Source organism: Henckelia pumila, chromosome 4, assembly GCF_033568475.1.
Source record: "Henckelia pumila isolate YLH828 chromosome 4, ASM3356847v2, whole genome shotgun sequence".
Classification (NCBI taxonomy): domain Eukaryota; kingdom Viridiplantae; phylum Streptophyta; class Magnoliopsida; order Lamiales; family Gesneriaceae; genus Henckelia; species Henckelia pumila.
In genome coordinates, this window is record NC_133123.1 from 205,467,256 (window position 1) to 205,486,427 (window position 19,172).

Consider the following 19,172-nt stretch of genomic DNA (forward strand, 5'->3'; position numbering starts at 1 on the left):
CTCTTCAAATTTCCACTCGAATCTTGGTTAGTTTCTAATTATATATATATATATATATATATATATTTATTTACCACAAGAAGCCGACGATTACCTCACGGGAGATTCAGACTGCCGTTGGATTGGTGCTTCCCGGGGAGTTGGCAAAGCACGTTGTTTCTGAGGGGACGAAGGCTATTAAGAAATTCACCAGCTCTTGAAACTATGATCATGAATTAGGTTTCCTGTTTTCTCTGGCTTTTGTTAATAGTTTCCGTTTTGTTATGCTTGTGTAAATTACTAGACTTGTTTGCTTTATGAATTTGGTGATGGAAGTAATCATCTAGTTTTCCTGTTTCTGCCTCACTTTGGTATCCAATTATAATATCTGAATTCTAGTTCTCATCAAATTTTTAAATTCGTCGGTGTGGCTATGAAATGGTCTTCTGAAATGAATTTATGGCATTGTTGTCGATTTTTTTTATGAATCAATTTTTTTTGGATATATTTTCGTCTGATTTGTTGGTTTTGTTTACTTGACTATGGTTTAATAATCTAAAACAATCAATTGCGATCTTTGGTGTGCTTAAATCATGATTGGTTGATAAAGTGGAAAGGGTCTCAACCATGTGTGGCTTTGGATTCTGGATCATGAAACATCGAGGGGACTTAAAGGAGTTATTCATTTTATCTAGTAATGTATACACACATGCACACATATATATTTTTTTGAATGCTTAAAATCTGCTTTTTATCTTCTAGTTCGAACACATCTAGTATCTGTTGAATTGTTGTACAGAAATTTATTGGCGGTATGTGTGGTTCTACTTATCAGCTAAAATCAAGTTTAATGCCTATAAATATGTTTTGGGAGACAGAGATGCATAGGAGACGATGACGACGACTCCGGTAGGAATATCTTTTTGATGCTTCTTTTTCTTGATTTTGCTGACACGATTCATGGGAAGATGGAGCATGTAATTTTGTACTTGGAGAAATATGTGGAGAAAATAACCGAGACAATGGATGCAGGTGCAGGCATTAAACTTGATTTTAGATATTTTACATTCTTTTTTTTTTTCCTATGTGAATTCTCTGCTAATTAAATGTTTTGAGTAACTTTTTGTTACTGCTTGCTGAACTTGGAAGGGACCATTTACCCAATTGTGTACAATAATTGCTCAATTTCTTCACATTAACCAGGGTCTGCCCTTCTCTTGCGCTGCTTTAAGATCAATTTTTTGGTGGATCTGTTGCATTATGATTTATATGTTGTGCCTAAGTTCCAATTATAGGGTTTAATCTTTTTTCAGTATCATGTTCGTGCTCATATAGAGCTGATGTGGTTATTGAGTTCTACAACCCTAATAGGTTGGCTCAACCAGATGATACAATTTAACGAGAAATCACGAAAGACAGTGAGTTTTACGGTTGCAGCCCGTTAATATATCTAATGTTTAATTGTTTCATATATGTAACCTTAGAGTCCTCTCAAGTGTTACTTCTTTTTCTGGAAAATCTGGACCGAATACTAGATAGGTTGCTGTGCAGTTAATACTACTTAAGTCTTCTTCTTTGCCTTTTTTTTTTATGTATTTTCAATTTTCTGATAATTTATTCTCATCAGATACCTTAAGCCAATAAATTTTGTGTAAACCAACTATTTTTTCCTCTTAATAGAAACTATATGATTGAATAAGAGTATACACAATCTGTGATTCATGCTCTCTGCTTCAGCCCAAATAGGTATTGGTTGTGTACTGCCACAGAGTCTAGTATCAAGATTTGGGACTTGGAAAGCAAGAGTGTCGTGGTAGATCTTAAGGTTGATTTGGAAAGCAAGAGTGTCGTGGTAGATCTTAAGGTTTTTTGTATGCCCCAAATTTTTATATTAAAATATGCTAAGGATGCTTTGCACCCCTAAATTTTTATATTAGTTTTACCCCTTCAACATTAGTCCCATCTTTGATACTGCTGTGCTTACTAATGATTCAGCTCTTTTAACTTCATTAGTGTCATTCTTTTTTGTGCTTCATTGATTCAAACTTGTAGATACTGATATTAACCGGAACTAGAAATAATTTAAAAATGCCATACTAATGTACATGTGTAACAACAAAGAAATAATTTGAGAAACTTGTGTACGATTTACTTTGGAATATATTCAGGTTTGCATTTGTCGAATCATAGCTGACTCTCTGAATTGCTTGATGTAGATCAATTACTGCACTTTTCTTAGCTGGAGTGCTGATGGAAGCACACTTTTTAGTGGTAACACATATGGTGTTATTCGAGTTTGGGGCATTGGACACTACTAGAAATGCGATTTAAGTGGAGCTGCCAAATATTTTTAGCTGGAGCTTGCGACGCTGTTGATGTACTTTCAGTCGGAGAAGGATTTATGGACTACTTTTATCTTCTCGGCTCCGTTGTTTGTCATCCCCAAATCCGTGAAGCCCTTGAAACCCTCTAAGGTATTTTTTTGGCATGATTCTTTTGAAATCTGGAACTAAATGTTGAACGTATCTTGACTGATCCAAAATGGGATTGTCTCCACTGATTTCTTCTCTCGGTCGAAAATTCCTCCTATCTAATTGACTTGTATTTATATAACATAATTTCAGTACGTATTAATTTTCATGAATATTGTGATAGTAATTTACAATATGTTTTTGAAGGTACACTTATTGACATATAGACTGTTATTTGGCTTAAAAGGCTTGTTTTAGTTGCTCATGTCTTGTAATGAAAAATCATCCTTCATCAATTAACTTGTGAGATTTGGCTTAATGCTCAATTGAATGCCTTATCTTCAGCATTAGTAGGATATCAAATTTCTTGTTGTACATGTGGATCCTTATTAAACTTTTGCTTCTCTCGTGGATATCTAGGAGAATATTTATTTCTTATTTAGTGTTTGGTTTGCTCATAAATTTGCCTTTCCTTAAAAAAGACATGTTGTTTCCGATAACTCGCAAAATTCACCCTAATTGTTTTATGATACAGAGGAAATGACGTGCATCGCAAATTATAATGCTTTAAAAGATTGTTTTTATTGCGTGATCATGCTTCGATGAATTTTTGTTTTCAGCTTTATGTTATTTAATTCTAGAGTTTAATGAAAATATTGAAGTTTATGATCGAGGCAGTTGAATTATCAAGTATATATGTAGCTCAGTTCAGGAACAATCTACTTATGAGTTTGTTTATGATTTGCAGGTTTAAAAATACGCCATTTGGGAAGGTTGAAAAAGACACCAAGTTTATGATTTGTAGCGACGCCTCTTCGTCGACATCTGAAAAAAAATCATATGTTGTGTTGCTCTACTTTTATTTTATTAGTGTTGCTATTTTGTCTATTTCTTATTAAATTTATTTAGAATGTTATAGATATTATTTTCGAATGGTGGGAAATCTTGTATTTGAATGATTTATAATATCAAAAAATTGTATATTAAAATTTATTTTTTTTTGTTTTTTATTTTAAAAAAGACAACGATTTTTCACCGTTGTCGTAGGCTTTTAAAACTGTTGTTGAAGGTTGTCTTTTTAAATGTAACGCTCAAAGACAACGGTAAGAAAAAAACAACAGTTTTACAACATTGAAAAACCGTTGTCTTTTCCTTCAAAGACAAATATTTATACATTTAACAACACAGTCTTTAACAACAGTTTTAAAAGGCCTACGACAACGATTTTTCACCGTTGTCTTTAACCTTTTTTCTTGTAGTTAGGTCGAAAAGTTCCTCGGGTGCATGTGCTCGCCAAATTTTTTACATGTTAATTTTGTAAAATTTTGGATTAATTTGATATATTAATTTGAGTGACTAGATTCAAAAAATTAAAAAAAAATTAGAATTTAAAATTTTAATCCGAATATATTTTTAATTTTTAAAAGACCGTAATTTTGGGATTGGTGTCCCATGAGAAACTCCTCAGGGTGCATATGCGTAAAAATATATATATTAACATAGCGGAGGTAGTCGTTGAACACTACTGCATTGAACGTAGAGAGTACGTTAATTAATTAATATCCAAATTCTTCTAGGATGTATTTATATATTATAATTCGAACGAACGATTAGAGTCATTAGACATATCCATACATGCATGTGAAAAAATATATAAATAGTTTGAAATTCATGCGTGTGATAAATGCTGAAATTAATTGAAAAAATAAGGTTTAGATGTAGAAGCAATGACTTAAAAAGTGCTTAAATAAGTTCAATTTTTCTTTAAAAAAAAATAAAATAAAATAAAAGAAGAAATAATGACAGAAATTAGATAAAATGAAACATTAACCATAAATATAATATTCAATATATATTTCAGGTTCTAAACTTTAAAATAGATATTTATAAAACTTTGGAGGTTTTCGTTAAATAATAATTCCTTACAAAAAAATAATAATAATTTCGTTAAAGAAAAACAAACAAACAAAAACTTTCCCTGTACCACCCAATATTGTATGTACATGCTTACATGCATATTCACAAGTTCCCCGTCAACGAATCCCATATCAACTCCCAAATCCCACACAGAAGACACTTCCGGCGCGGCGGCGGACGTCGCAATCCAGTCGGCCTCATGGGTCGCAAGTATAAAAGAGCCGCACGGCTCACTATCCGATCCTCGCACGACTTGTCGAAATCGAAAAACGGCATTGTCGATGTATCCATCACATTCCGTAAAGATACATAATTTGACGTCGAATCTCTTTTGTTGTTTTTGCGACACATCTTGAATTTCTTTTTAATTTAATGAGACTTTTTTTGAGAGTCATTATGTCCCTTTTATAGGGAAAAGAGAATATATATCATAGGAGTACTTCTACTTGAACTCGATTTAAAGAGTTCAATAGGATTGAAACCTGTTAGGATTGAAACCTGTAGAAAATATCTTTGTTGTTAAATTTTTTTGGATAATTAGTTAGTATCTTTTTACGATTAGTCTTGTTTTTAAAAGCTTGATAAAATCAAGGATAACTGGAATCTATGGATATTGTCATATTTTAATTTTAATTAATAAAGCAAGAAACCAAATTTAAAAGCAAGAAACCAAATTTAAACTAATTATCTGCTAATATATATAATTTAAACTAATTATCATGATAATATATATAGGTTGACCCCGAAGGGACCCCATTCCACATGAGTCAGAGGCTCATTGGCTCATGCGGAGGGTAAATCGAGGGATGTGCACGAGCGGCAGGGACTTGAAGGAGGGAGCACATGGCCCAATCCCCAGAGCATACCCCCACAATATTTCAGCAGGGAATATGCTCCACACGAGGATTGAACCCGCAACGCTGGAGAATTTTTTCCCACGTCACCTCAAACCTTACCAACTCGCCTATGCCCTTGTGGGCTATCTGCTAATATATATATATATATATAGATAAATCACTTGCAGATATATAAATTATTGCTAAATCTACATATATCCGTACATGGTTTGAAATTAGATTTTAAAATATTCAAAATCTTATTTGTAATTTTCTTTTTGAAATATAAATTCAACTTTACACATATTCGAAATTAATATAGTTTTTTTTTTCTTTTTAACTAATATTAAATATATTTAATTTAATTTAATAAATGGATAAACGTTCTAAAAGAAAAATAGTCATCTACAACACTTAAAAAACAACACTTTTCGTAAAAGCGCTGTTGTTTTTTTAACACAACGCTTTTAGTGAAAATCATTCAATATATTCTTTTTGCTCTATTAAAGACAACGTTTTTTTGTAAAAAGCATTGTCTTTGAGTGTTTTTTTTTTGTCAAAGACAACACTTTTAAAAAAACATTGTGTATGAGCGGATTTTTTACTATCTACAACAATGTTTTTAAAAAAATGTTGTGTATGAGCATTTATTTTTACAATATATAACAACGCTTTTTTAAAAGTGTTGCAGATAATTTTTTTTTAAAATAAAACTGAAGAAACCTGCGTATTCAATAACGTTAAACAAATAAACCAGAATCCCCAACCCTAGCTTCGCCGCTTTCTTCCTCTCCATTTGCCCTCTTTCGATTCTTGCTGCTCTTCACGGATTTTTGTTACTTAATTCACGGATTTTGCATCTACTCCACACTCTATTTGCTACTGCTCGCTAGGGTTTATGTCGTGTGGATCTCAGCCTCTGCCCTTCAAATTTTCCAGTTTTTTTTTTTTTTTGCATTGCTTTCTTTCAGGTATTTTAAGTTTTCTGCTTTTCTTCTTTTTTTTTTAATAAAGACGAAATTAATTATATCTCGCCAATAATGGAGTTGTAGATCTCTCGGTTTCTATTCCACTGTTTGTTGGCGTGATTTGCTCTGCTTCTTGTGTGGGAACCTAATTGTGTTACCTTGTTTTGTTAAGGACCAATTTCTCATTTTGGGTCTCCAATGGGAAACTGAGTCTTTATTTTCTCTCCAGAAATTTTAGAACGCCGCGGTTTCAACTCTTCCAACGCCGCTCTCGTTCGTCGGCCGCAGTCGGTTGTCGTCGATCCCTGCAATCCCAGGACTGTTTGCCATAGCTCCTCCATTCTATTGTTAGAGGTTAATTTCTAAATTTCAGGGTTATTTTATTTTTCTCCTCTTTTGTGTTCTTTTCGGAGAAATTAAAAATCTTTATTTATATGTTCAAATTTGTGAGGTTTTGAGATGTTTGTATCGGTAATGGAAGAGTAAAATCTCTTAGTCAAGTTTGGAGGGTAAAGGACCAGGTGTAAACCCGCTTAGAAGCCTAAAATATTTACAGTAATTACTTGGGCTAAAAATAAATTTCAATAATATAAGATTTGTACTTGAGTTCGTAATAATGCTTTGCTTGTATTCTTGCAAATCACCACTTTGATCTATTGATTTCCGTTGCAATGCATGTTTTTTTTATGGCAAACACTTGTATGCAATCGTTGCACGGGTCATATTCGTGTGACGGGTCTCTTATATGGGTTATCCATTAAAAAGTATTACATTTTATGTCAAAAGTATTACTTATTATTATAAATATGGATAGGGTTGACCCGTCTCACGAATGAGACCGTTGCACAGGAGTGTTACTCTTTTTTTATTATTCTCAGTGGCCCAGTTTGATTCTTGATTACTAAATTTTAATTCAATGCTCTTCTCGACAATTCTGCTATTCCCTTTGCTGGTTCGATAGCGAGAGACTGAAATCGATATTAGGTTGTGCATCACTCTTGAAAATAACAGTGGAAAAATTAGAAAAGTTTATAGATCCCTTTTATCCTTCACTGTGCAAGCTATGATGTTTAAATATTGCAATTACAGAACATCGACATGTGAAACATGGGACAAGATAAAATTCCTATTTCAACTTGGAGATATATATATTATATACTAAAAATTTGTGTACTAATGGAAATTAAAACTTGTACTTATGGATTTGAATCGGAATACAGAGTGGTTCATGTATCCTGGTGTATGGACCATCTACATCCTCATATTATTCTTCTGATGGCTGGTCGTGCTCTCGGTCTATGGGTGTTCTCCGGGCATGGCATGGACAATAGTTCATCTCTCCTCTTTCGTCGTACGTTTCTTTGATTCCATTTTTTTTAATCTTTTGGTGGATTAATTTGCATCTGTTTGCGGATGCTTGTTTTAAATCTCTTGCAATCGCTCGTGATGGTAGGGAGTAGATTGGTGCTGATTTTGGCTTTCATAATTGCCTGTGTATTTTCTTTGGAATCATCGATGAGATGATGAATTTATGGTTGTGTCTGTTTCGTGCTGTTTAGGTTTGATTATTTGATATTTCTTTTTAGTGTTTTTGCATCTCGAGTATTGATTTAAGTGGGTGTAGTGTAATACTAGGTGAATGTGAATTTTCCGTGAAGAAATTGGCTCCTTTTATTATCACATTCTTTCTTTTTATTTTTTGTCTTTTGAGTAATTTGCTATCATATTCTACGATTGCATACATATTTATGTATCCATGTTTATGAAAATTTTAGCAGATTACTCTAAATCCGTTTAAAGTCGTACAAATCTTTCTTTCTGATAACACCGTTTGCGTAAAAATTTTCTTCTCAATGATACCGTTGCATCCTGCTCAGAAAGAAGAACAAAGTAATCTTTAAATGTTCTATGTGAAAAAAGGGGAAAGCCAATGTTCTTTGGCAGAATAAAGGGAATACTCCCACCTTTAGACTTAATTAAAAGGTAGTTGATTTAATAAGTCAAGAAATTGATATATTTGAACATGGAAATACAAGTTTTGATCAGTACTAGTACTTAATAACTATACCATATATGAAACCACAACTATATAATATAATATATTAAATTAACGCCTATCATGAATAATGATCAAGTTGGTATTGGGAATGGGAAGTGGAGGGGTCTCTAAAATTTTCTACATGACACAAATTTTCTAAAAAATTATTTGTGAATGTTCCTTTCATGGCACCATTAATAAATAATATATCCTAGGTAGGTCTAGCTATATATATGATAACATTTAGATTTTGTTTGGATTTATAAAATGAACTAAATCTCCATATATTTAACATGACTCCTAAAAATTCATCCCCCACATCCAACTCTGTAAGGCCCCCCTGCATGTCCACACTACAACAAACTAAAAATATCCAACAACAAAGTTATTTGATGTTATTGTACATAAAAGTAAAACCGATATGTTTAGTGATACTGTGAAATTTTAGCCATTCTGTTCCGGTTAGCCGCAAACTAAATTTAACAATTTGCTGGTTCTTGTGGCGGTGACTAACTACTGTTGTTGAATAGGTACGCAGCTGCTCCACCTGAGATTTGAACAGACTGGGACAAATTCACCAAGGTACTTCCTCAATCGGCCTACACTTGTCTCCGTTTTCCTCCTGATCGATGCCAGCATTCCCGCAAAAAAGATTGATCTCGATTATGCTAGTTGGTTGGGACAAAATCAGGTTTTAAATTTTTACTACTTCTAAAAGGCAATACAAAACAATATTTATTTTCTTTTATGTTAGAAAGCTTCTTGACATTTTTCTGTTATCCTTTTTGGTGGCTTTATGGAATGCTTTATGTCATACTTGGTGCTACGAGCGTTATACTTATTTGGTACTTGCGAAGAATTTGATTAATGCTTTTTGAATTCATGTAAACGAATATTTGGTTCAAGGTCATCTTTTCTAACAAGTAAATCCGCTAGAAATTTTGATAAAGAGGTTTGCGCAAGTGTGCGATCCTTCCTTGCTCTTAATGTCTCTTTGATTAGTAGGTTGATTGATTTTCAAAAGTTGGCCACTTGTTGATTTTTTTAAGAGTTGGTGGAGGACAAACTCGATTCATGTAGCCGCAGATTCAAAAATACTAGTATTGCGACAAAGTGATCGGGACTGGACCCGACCCTATCAAAGGACAGCTTATCAAGGTAATATATAAATAATCCAGGACTTCACTGCTTGCGTTGTATGAATAAATTTTTCATACTCAATCTGTTTTCCTTAATTCCTTTTAGCACTGTGTACAAATTTATATTTATGTATTTGAGTGGACTTTGTGCCTCCTTGCTCTCTACTGTATTTAAGTTCCATATTTTACTGAAATCTATTCTTGCGATCAAGATTTATAAGTAGATTTGAGAAAGATATGGAGTGGAGTACTCAGAAGTTGATATATATAGGCGTGCTTATGGTCAGCCTGGGGTAAATCTCGCCAGGTCTCATTCTCTCTTCTTTGAAAGCTCGAGACGCTAACATGTGCTGAAGGGAAAAATCAAAGTTTTTCGAGATTAATGCATGGTTTTTTCCTAGTGTTCATTGACATAGAATTCGATTATTTTTTATATTTGAATGATTTATAATATTGGATGATTGTATATTAAATTTTATTTTACAAATTTTTGAATTTTGAGTGATTTATAATATTAAAAATTTGTGAATTAAATTTTATTTTTTTTGTTTTTTATTCAAAAAATGACAACGCTTTTTCCGCGTTGTCTATGTGGCTGAAAAAACGATGTTAAATTCAGTGTTGTAAAAAAACCCGCTCAACGACAATGTTTTTTTCGCATTGCTTTTTTAGAAAAGACAATGCGGAAAACGCGTTGTCGTTGAGAAAAAGCGTTGTCGTTTCTTAAAAAGACAACGCGAAAAAAGCGTTGTCGTTGAGCAGGCTTTTTTACAGCACTGGTTTTAACTACGCTTTTTAGCCACATAAACAACGCGAAAAAAGCGTTGTCGTTGAACTTTTTTCTTCCAGTGGTTATCGAAAGAAATTGCTTCCATGGCTATAGATTTTATTTATAATTTATATTTAAAAATAAATTTAAAATGTTATACCGTGTTAATTCCTTACTTTTTTTTTTTCAATCACCTATAGCTCTCTTTCTAATTAGCTTAGTATTTTTTGAAAGTTAATTTACCATTATTATTATTAATGGATAAAAGTAACAACAGTATTAATATGGTCTAGAAAAAGATGACCTAAAGAACGTAGTAATTGTACATTTCACCTTTCACCAAAAAACCTAAATCACATTCAACAATTTTTCCAACCTAACTAATTTGTTGGGATTGAATCATAATTGGTACCAGTAGACTCTGAGCAGATGCGGTCGATAGCAAACCTGGTTGGAGACTTCATAGGATGATGATCAATTAACATGACTTGATCAGTTGCAGCATATCAATCCAATCCTAGCTAGCTTATTGTTTGACCGGCCGAGGTCGAATTAATCCATTGCCTGCTCTCCCATGCATGTATAACCAGACATCTAATTTTCCTTTGTTGTTTGATAATTTCCAACTAGATTTGTGCATTCTACAAACCAACCATGTACGAACCAAATTGTACTCAAGCCGCAAAATTACCAATTCAAAGCTGAAGTATTTGATGAAACAAAGTAATGGTGAGAACGTATATAACATGCATGGCATCATAATTTCCGATGGAGGCCGCGTAAACATCTATCTTGTATACGCCACGCGGTCTTCTCCCCCTTGGAGGATTTCCTCTGATGTACACCAGTCCCTTCCTATATCCAATAATTCTGCCATGGTAGCTCGTAGCCTTGTTAGCCACACTAGCTCTCCAATATCCTATTCTTTTGCCTTCTTTAATTTTCTATTTTTGCTTGTTTCTTTTAGATTGATCATGAAGGGTCTTGAAAATCCTTGAATAAGTGTAAGCAATTCTAGGATATTCTATATGATTAGTAGTGTTTAGATTAATCTAGAGTGTGGTATAGTCTAGAATCATAATAAATGTAATTTTATATGAAAAGACAACATAGTAGAGCACTCTAGAATCTTTTAATGGTATGTAAGTGTGGTATAAATAGGAGGCTAAAATTCTTCATTTGTAACACCACTCAAATTTCCCAAATTATAGTAACACCACATTTTCTGATCTTCAAACCCGTCTTCATTTCTCTTGTCGGGAAATTTGTTTTTTGATCCGATATGTTTGTCTCTTTGATATTTTGATATTCTATATTGTTGTCGGAAAATTTGTTTTTTGATCCGATATGTTTGTTTCTTTGCGATTTTGATCTTCTATATTGTCCAATTTCAATTTTAGTCTGTTATCTTTGTTTTTTTGACAATTTTAGTTTTTTTTCTGACGTGTGGAGCTGACGTCTGTAGTGTCACGTTAGTATTTTTTCAAATAATCTTTGTTCTCAAATAATGAATGAGTTCATGATCCTCCGGCACGAAATCGAACTCCGAGCGAGAAACGATTCATCCTCTCGCTTAATAAAACAGCTTCTGCTCTTTTTAATTAAAAAAAGCTCTTTAAAAAGCTGGACTTATTTAAGTACTTTTTTAGGCCAATGACTTTTGTACGTAGTTTATAAAACGTTTAAATAAGTTCAGCTTTTTTAACCATAAGTTCTTTTATTTTATTTTTTATTTTTTTAAAAAAACAAAAGCGATTTTGATGTTTAAGATAAATGTTTTAAAATATTTTTATTTAAAATTTTAAATATAATAAAAAAAAGCCCAAAAAACTAAAAATTCTAGCTTTTAAAAAATATTTTTTAAAGTGCTTTTTAAAATTGCTTTTGTAACCATACGTAGCAATTTTTAAGAAAATTTTTTTTTTAAAAAAAATGATTTTATTCTCTTAGCTTCCCCAACAATACTGCCTCTGAATCTGTAAAAGACTAAAGAATCTTATAGCTAAAGTGTTTGGATTAGTTAGTATATATTTTTTTTTACGCTTAATCTTGTTTTTTAAAAGCTTGGATAAAATTAAACCAAATCTAAACTAATTATATAAATTGATTTATCTAAAATCAGTTGTAGATATAACTTTTATATTTGTCACTAGTTTGAAATTAAAATTTTAATTTATCTTATCAACAAATTATCCTTTACATTATTTTATCCATCCCATGATTCTCTACATATTTTAGATGACGAAAAACGTGATCATCTATCATTATATTTTATGTACAAGTATTTTTTAAAATGGTTTTTATGATAAAAAATCAAATTTAATGGTTAATTACCATTATATTAAATCACAAAAAATATTTTATTACTGGTGAACGATGCTTACGTATTGCACATGTAATATATATAGTATATAAATTTTAATATAACACTTGAATCTTTTATGATTGCTGACAATGAGACATACACGATGCATGTGCAACATAATAATAAAAGCTACATAAATAAAAAAAAATTGAGGAAGATAAGAACAAAAAAATATATGGAGTGGAAAAAAGTTGATAAGCGGTTGATTTAAATTTTAAATTAACCATGATAATGGATTCTATAAGATAATAGATAGAGTATAATTTTGATTTCGACATTTTTTTCCCTCATTAATAAAAGTGGATGCCTATTTTTATAGGCTAAATATATAATTTAACATTGTTTTAACATCGAGGGAGAATATTTCAATTCGGAGCATGATATATATAGATGTCCTCTAATAAAAATAATCAAAATACATTTACCACCAAAACTGAAATAGCATTTTCTATAGATACAAAATTTCAAATACAGTGTGTATCTATTACATTTATTCAACATAACCAGGTCTAGTTTTCGCATAATTCGCATATACATATATTACATAATAAACGAGCATACATGCACCGTGTGATACTCTACAATAGAAAATTTCAAAATATGCATACATTGCTATTACAAATACGTCTTCTAGACAGAAACTGTACAATGAATTAATTCTCATGCCTTCTCTTCATTCACGGCTCACTTGCTTTCTTGAACGTACTGAAAATATATAATATAGATACCTGTATTATGAAGTTGGAGTGTAGTATGGTTATGCTCTTGACTTCTAAATGCTAGAAAATTTAAGAGCGGGAAGGGATGCGAACGAGCTCCTTAGTTCAAGATCAAGTATCTGATTGTGTTTTATTCACGGTGGCATCGACTACATTAGGCCTTGAAGAACTTGGCGGAGTATGGGCTTGCAACACACTGGTACTTATCATGGAATTATAATCTTCATCTAGTGTGTTCAAACTGTTCCAGTCGATTTTAGCTAATATTCAGTAGTCATGAAATGTAAATGAAAAATTAATTAGTGAAAATAGAAGAAATGAACAGCGCTTATTAAGTTAGGATACGTTCTATTCTCCACATGTTTGTGATGCTCACATCCGCATCAGACAATAGCCAATAATCAGCAATACTCTGCGAAAATGTGAAACACGAGCTCAATAATATTTGATTCTATTCAACTAATAAGGTAAATTTTCATTTGGCTTAATTACATCAATTTTCGGCACGACTTTCATGATTCCACTTACGAAATCATGTGATGCACTTGCATCTGAGCAAATTATTGGAGCTTCTATTCCCTGCACATCGACAGTGTTTCCTATGTTCTCATCTATGGGAGTTCGTGTAGATGCAGCCTCATCAACATTTGATGTTTCGAGGATATATGTTCGGTTGGGCCTCAACACTAGTGTTTATCGCCTCAAACTGACTAAACCCGAAATTAAGAACAAACCAGAAGGCAACCAAACTCGCTTCAGAGCGGACATCAGATAAAAATTACCTCTGATTGTTTTCATCTTCACTGAGGCCCGTCAATCTCTCTTGCATTTCTCTGAATCAAGATAATTTTCTAAATGTTTTCGTTTAATTTTTGATGGGTGGTTCACTCTAAATATTTTTGAGGTCCAAGCTTATTTAAGCATTATTTATGTTTAATTTAAGCAGACTCTGAATTCTACAAAGCCCATAAAATGCTCAAGCCTGTGAAATTCTTCGAATATATATATATATATATATCAAATCACCTTATTATTAAGGTACACACTTTCTTTAACACTATAACTCTCTACTCTCGATTATTATTCCTTGTGATGATGTCGAAATTTTACCTCGGGTTCGGTCTGGTAGAATGGATCCTCCAAATCCTTTAGAAAGTAGGTCGGGTCGGGTATGGCGGAACTACACAAGCAACAGCTAGGTCAAAGGGACGCCGAAAGTGTTTTCGGCGTGACCCCTCCGATGCCTAAGTCAGTGTCTTGAAGGCAGAAGGTATGATTAATGCGAAAACTGAGAGATATGAGTGCGTGAATGTAAAAGTGAGAGTGAATGTGTGATGAATAATGAAGAGTAAGTAATGAATAATTCATACAACCATAACAGTACCTGTATTTATAGGAGAAAATAGAATAAGTTACCTAGTCAAATTATAACATATCCTGGACTAGGACTCTTCATCCATTGGATCCTTCTTAAGTTTATCTCTATCTTGTGAATATTTGAGAAGATCCATACTTATCTCACATATATCAGAGTCTCACTCGAATTATAAAAAAAATGCGTGCGGCATACTAGGCCCAGCCCAGGTCGGCCCATAAAATACCAGTCCTGGTCATATCTAGTAGACCCATTATAAACGGGCTCGGGTTGAAATATTTTCTCGGGATAACAATAGTACCTCCCGAACTAGTCTAAAAGAAGAATGAAGTTAGACTAAGAATTTAATCCGAACCCCGATTTATGCATGTGTCATTCGACCAGTTCAGAATTTAATTCATGCAATGTGTTTTTTTTGAACGGTCTAGATCAGGATCCGCGTGATGTGTTTTTAATGAACGGCTCAGATGTCCTCTGACGGTTCTTTTCCCGAAGCCAAAAAAAACATGGCTTGTCCCGTCCCGAGCCGTAGATCATGTTAAAAATCAACGGTCCAGATCGATTCACCACCTCTATATATACTAGGCGGTAAAAATTTTGTTTTTTTTTTCACCTTTCACTCTTGTACTATTACGCTGCAAAAATTTCAAGAGCTCGCCCGACCCGGACTACTGCGTCTTTCTTGTTTGTGTCACTCCCGAGCTACAACTCTTTCACCTGTAAGTCCTACCGTCCTTACACTAGGTTGATTAATATGTCCTCCCCAGATGAGACTTCTGTTCGGGAAATAGTAGCCTTTTTTGAAGCATCTAATTCTCCCTCTAACAACCCCGAGCCCTCCGATTCCAATAATCCAAGCTCAGAGCTGGATCTGTCGGAGACTCGTATAGAAAAATTAAAGCGACTGCACAAACTCAGGTCGGATGAAGCCCGATTATCTGCCAAAGGGAAACAATGGTATGAAGTCCTGGCCTCCCATATAAGTACAGACCTAGGTCCCCTTATTAGGGAGAAATCGGGAATGCCCGATACCTATGATCTTATAATCCCGGGCCGTAAAGACCGGGCTCACAGACCCCCCCTAATTTCTTGAGCTTCAGCTTAGATCAAATCAAGACGGGTTTAAGATTTCCAGTCCCGAACTGCATTTCCTACTTATGTCAATACTTTTGTGTGTGCCCGAGTCAATTATCCCCGAACTATTTTAGTTCAATTCTATCATTAGGTGTACTTTTCTGTTTCTTCCGAATTCCCTTAGACATAGGAAATTTCATTTACTTTTTGCAAATTAAGAAAACCGCCCCGGGCCGCTTCTATATTTCCATGCGACCCGAATACCCCTTTTTGAAGGGTAAGCCTAGCTCACACAAAGGCTGGACAAACAGATACTTTTTTGTCAACCCCAACCAGCCATGGGAATGCCGGTCTAACTGGGCTATGAACTTTACCAGTCCTGAACTGCCAGCCCTGCCTACTCACAACTTTACCAATTTTATCAATACCATGTCCGCGCAAACTTTTGATATTGAGAGCCTGATTGAGGAGGATCTGCTCTGTCATTATGGCTTCAGTGGGAAGGGAGTAGAGATCCAAGGGGATGTAGGTAGTACCCCTGTACCCGTGCTATCCTTATCTTAGACTGATTCCCCTTATGCCTTTGATTTACCGTATTTTTATATATGTATATATATATTTTTTAGACGACAGGATCAAATCTGTCGCTATGCCTGCCAACTTCAGAGCTGCACTGAAGAACTTGAAGAGGAAGAAAACAGAGGACAGTGAGGCCAGAACTCATCCCGAACCTCCTCCCACTGAACAGTCAAAAAAGAAAGCTTCCAAAACCAAGGAAAAACCCAGCACTAATCTTCCCGAGCTTGAGCAGCCGTCCATTGTTTCCTCGTCCCGAGCCCGTGGCAAAGAACCCATAATAGAGTTCGGGTCCCTACCTGACGCTGAACCTCAGGGCATGCCCGATCAGCTCGGGGTCTCAGAGATGTCATTTTTCTCGAAGCTCGACCCCCAAGGGTGCCTAGGCATAATGCAGAACCTGATTTCTCGTTCTGATTTAAAAATCCTTCAAGGAGTGCCTACCTTGGAAGCTGAACAGAACTTCGCTCTTTCATCTCTGCAGGTATATTGCATTTTTCGATCTTACCTTGTATACGGAGCTGTCATGTACCGAGCTGGGTTTTACCCTTCGTGTTTTCACAGGCTCTAGCTTGGGGAGGGGAGATCACCAGCCGAGCTTTCAAAGACCGGGAAGAACACAACCTGAACCAGGAGGCCTTCGTTGCTCGGATTTCTGAGCTCACACTAAAACCCGGGAAATGAAGGCTGATCATGATGAAAAGGTGACCGAGATGAGGGTGGAGATTGAATCCATACGGGATGCTCTGGAGGCTACTCATAAAAAGACTGCCGAGCTGGAAGTGGATAAGATTGAACTAAAGAACCAAGTACGGGCCCTGACTTGGGAACTTGAGGCTGCGAAGGAGGTCGGGAAAAGAGAATTCTTGAATTCCGCCGATTTTGCTAACGCCGTAGCTGAGAAGGCGGCTACTTTCTTTGATGAGGGTTTCAAGGGGTGCTTAGCCCAGTTCAGGGCTAATGGGTACTCAGAAGCCGAGCACCCCGCCCTTTTCCTAGATTGTACCAAGGCTCTTGATGACATGCCCGATGAAGACTCGGAGAAGGCCGAGCAAGAGAAGCCAGAAGATCCCGATCAGAGCTCAAAGTCACAGGACGCCCCCGCCCTTTGATTATTTGTATAAATATTGTTTAAAAACATGATCTAAATGGTAGACCCTGCGAGGTCATTGATTTCGGTTATTGCCCAGGTAGGGCTGATACATTGTTTACTCTTTCACATATGAATGTTTTTGCCCAGTTCATTTTTATTTAAGAATTTTCCTTTTCTAACATTGTTTTACTGTTATAAATGTGCATGCAAATCCAGCCACAAAATTTATCAAGTATAAATCATTTAAGAGCCCGACCTACATATATACCCGGACTGGTTGAATTCCAGTTGAGTCAAACTTTACCGTGTAAATTACTGAAAGCCCGTACTAAATATACCCGGACTGGCTGGATGACAAAACCACACCCTTAAAAATTTTAAGGACTTATCCTATATGCACTCGGACTAGCTGAATCAAGTCATAATTAATCCAGTGTATCCCTAAAACCCGAGCTATATGTATCCGGACTGGATGAGTGAGAATTGAATTCCGACCTTCAAGGGTGCCTGGACTAGTTGGATGCAAATTAGTACTTTTTCTAAGCTCTTTAAACTCTACTGTGACCCTCGAGCTTGAATCATACTAGGATTTTCAATTACCCACCAAAATGTGGGTGTTAGTATTGCTAATTGCTAATTTTAAGTACCAGACCTGTCTGGGTTTTGAATTCCATTGGTGGGCCACTGAGGTGGACTTTGTGTGCCAGACCTGCCTGGGCTTTTAGTTCCACTGTTGTGGTCCATGAGTGCCACTGAGGTGGACTTTGAGCGCCAGACCTGCCTGGGCTTTTAGTTCCACTGATGTGGCCCTTGCGTGCCACTGAAGTGGACTTTGAGTGCCAGACCTGCCTGGGCTTTTAGTTCCACTGATGTGGTCCTTGTGTGCCACTGAAGTGGACTTTGAGTGCCAGACCTGCCTGGGCTTTTAGTTTCACTGATGTGGTCCTTGCGTGCCACTGAAGTGGACTTTGAGTGCCAGACCTGCCTGGGCTTTTAGTTCCACTGATGTGGTCCTTGCGTGCCACTGAAGTGAACTTTGAGTGCCAGACCTGCCTGGGCTTTTAGTTCCACTGATGTGGTCCTTGCGTGCCACTGAAGTGGACTTTGAGTGCCAGACCTGCCTGGCTTTTAGTTCCACTGATGTGGTCCTTGCGTGTCACTGAAGTGGACTTTGAGTACCAGACCTGCCTGGGCTTTTAGTTCCACTGATGTGGTCCTTGCGTGACACTGAAGTGGACTTTGAGTGCCAGACCTGCCTGGGCTTTTAGTTTCACTGATGTGGTCCTTGCGTGCCACTGAGGTGGACTTTGAGTGCCAGACCTGCCTGGGCTTTTAGTTCCACTGGTGTGGTCCTTGCGTGCCACTGAAGTGGACTTTGAGTGCCAGACCTGCCTGGGCTTTTAGTTCCACTGGTGTGGTCCTTGCGTGCCACTGAAGTGGACTTTGAGTGCCAGACCTGCCTGGGCTTTGTAAAGAATGTCTAAAAGTACTAATGCGTTATATAAGAAAAATTGGCTCCTACTGCGCGATTGTTTTTTTTTTAAAAAAAAAAAAACAAAATTGACACAAAACAAGACTGACCCTGAGATAAATAAAAACAGGACTGACTTTCATAACGTAAAAAGAAAAAAAAACCCACTGGTTAAGGACCAGCTTGATGAGTTATAGATACTGTGGTGAAAACCCGGGCTGGCCTGCTTAGGGATAGTATTTTTTCAAGTGCTGAGCATTCCAGGGCCTTTTACCCTTCTTGCCTTGGGCATCTTCCAGATAATATGCCGCAATTCCAGCTTTTCCTATTACTTTGAATGGGCCTTCATACTTGGCCTCCAGCTTTCCTCTTTCCCCTGGAT

General features: G+C 35.6%; 2 long non-coding RNA genes across 5 annotated transcripts; both read left to right on the plus strand.

The window, feature by feature from the left end:
* Positions 1-84: 84 nt before the first annotated feature.
* On the plus strand, positions 85-3,324 carry LOC140867736 (uncharacterized). Of its 2 annotated transcripts, XR_012145251.1 has the most exons (4): positions 85-219; positions 858-1,011; positions 2,196-2,453; positions 3,199-3,324. It is a non-coding gene; the product is annotated as an uncharacterized lncRNA (long non-coding RNA). The 2 variants fall into 2 exon arrangements; XR_012145250.1 differs by having other exon boundaries at positions 148-1,011.
* A 2,641-nt stretch (positions 3,325-5,965) lies between these two features.
* On the plus strand, positions 5,966-9,917 carry LOC140867178 (uncharacterized). 3 transcript variants are annotated; one of them, XR_012145068.1, is made up of 5 exons: positions 5,966-6,174; positions 6,344-6,525; positions 7,392-7,522; positions 8,740-9,367; positions 9,561-9,917. It is a non-coding gene; the product is annotated as an uncharacterized lncRNA (long non-coding RNA). The 3 variants fall into 3 exon arrangements; XR_012145069.1 differs by having other exon boundaries at positions 8,740-8,900; positions 9,215-9,917; XR_012145067.1 differs by having other exon boundaries at positions 8,740-9,917.
* Positions 9,918-19,172: the final 9,255 nt, after the last annotated feature.